We start from the raw sequence: 1,874 nt of genomic DNA on the forward strand, positions 1-1,874 counted from the left end.
CGATTGGCCGCCTCCTGCACGTCCCCCACAGGAGATTGAGAACACAACCCCGGCATGTGCCCTTGACCGGAATTGAACCTGAGACCCTTCAGTCCACAGACTGATGCTCCATCCATTGAGCCAAACCAGCTAAGTCAAACATATATATTTTAAAAAGCCTTAGCCACAGAAGGGGAAGTGAGTTGGATCCAAACATGAAGTGAGAAAGGGGTATCTTTCAGTTAGAACAGTTCAATTTTCCTTTCCCTTTCAGGGTCCCAGGACAAGAAATGCAGTTGCATTTCCAGAAAATTAAAAAAAAAATCATGTTTCTTAGCACTGACAGAATTGGGGAAAGACCAAGATTCATATCCGCTACCAGCGGACACTGGGGCTGCTGGAGCAGAACCGGGTGGGTCTAGGGGCTCCCCCACAACCATCAGCACCCCCTCCTGGGGTGGGGGCATGGTACCAGAATCCCCTCAAGAGAAAACCCTGAGAGGTTCCAGACTAGAGGAATTTGTCAACTCAAAGGGGGGAAAAGCATGATTTTCCAATTTTAAAGTTGTGAAGATCTAGATTCTCAGATTTCTAATCATCTACAGCAGGGAGTCAGGACCCGGGGGGTGAGCGTGAGTGCCTAACACTTTATGACCCCGATTCCTTCCTAGTGGCTCCTGCTGGGATGGTGCTGAGTGTCCTGGGGACGGGCTGGCGGGGATTCACGGCTCTGCCCTGAGAGTCTGAGGAGGGTGCGTCCCATGCTAGGTGCTGGGGTCCGAAGGGGAACCGCCCTGCTCTGGGGATTGAGGAGGGACCTGCCCCCATTCCAAAGGTCAGATGGAGACCCATACTTCCCCGGGGGCCTGAGGGGAGACCCTCCCTGCCCTGGAGCATGAGGGGGACCAGCCCCCATTGGGGAGTCTAAAGGAAAAACGCCCTGCCCTGGGTCTGAGCAGCAAAGACAGGGCCCTTTCTGGAGCGGATCTGAGGGGCCTTCCTGTCCCGTGAGGAGCGTGGGTGATCTGAGGCTGGTCCTCCCACCTCCCACCCCAGCCGGCCAGAGCCCCTCTGGTGGGAAACATCAAGGCTGTCCCCACCCAGGAACCCCCCAATCCCAGGCCCCTCCCCCTCAGGGTCTTGGCACTAAGACCCTTCCCTTCCCTTTATATCTTTACTTTGTTACTGACAAAGAGCGTGTGCGGCGTGTAAGTGTGTGCGTGAGGGAACACAGGGGTGGCCCGATGAGTTTGGCATGAGTGCGAGGGGTAACAGTCTCCATGAGACCCCCACGTGTGCCCCCTGCTTCTGGCCCCCAGGAAAACCACCTCCTTCTCAAGCCTCCATTTCCCCATCTGCAAGAGGGCTGAGGGTTCCTCCCTAGCTCTTGGGCTTCCGTAATGAGATACTATTTCTCAAGCGGACGCCAGCGTAAGGCAAAAATCAGGCGTCCCTACTGACTACTAAGAAAGAGACACACGCTCTGAGTTTCTATCCAGCCGGTTCTTGTTTGCAGTGTGTTTGCAGCTGGCACATTCTGAGCCTCTTATGCGCATTAATTCACGGGCCCAGGGCTGATGCTCGGTTACACTTGAATTCCCGAGAGACAACGAATCCTTTTTGTTAGTATAAGTATATCCAAAATATTGCACGGGATATACTTACACAAACAAAATATGCACTGCTGATCTGTTAGGGCTCCTCATGCAAAACGAAGGGTCTGGCGCTGGCCAGTGTTCTCAGTGGTTAGAGCATCGGCCCACATACCAAAGGGTCTCGGGTTCGATTCCCAGTTAAGGGCACATACCTGGGCTGCGTTCACTACCTGCCCTCAGTCAGGATGCCTTTCTCTCTCTCCCTCCGTCCCTCCTTCCCTCCCTCCCTCCCTCCCTCCC

At 54.4% G+C, this 1,874-nt stretch overlaps 1 protein-coding gene across 1 annotated transcript in view; it reads right to left on the reverse strand.

The window, feature by feature from the left end:
* The window catches only part of PLVAP (plasmalemma vesicle associated protein), a 9,004-nt gene that overhangs the window by 6,373 nt on the left and 757 nt on the right, over window positions 1-1,874 (reverse strand). The window lies entirely within an intron of this gene.

The sequence above is a fragment of the Myotis brandtii genome, unplaced genomic scaffold (genome assembly GCF_000412655.1).
Source record: "Myotis brandtii unplaced genomic scaffold, ASM41265v1 scaffold1040, whole genome shotgun sequence".
In the NCBI taxonomy this organism is placed as follows: domain Eukaryota; kingdom Metazoa; phylum Chordata; class Mammalia; order Chiroptera; family Vespertilionidae; genus Myotis; species Myotis brandtii.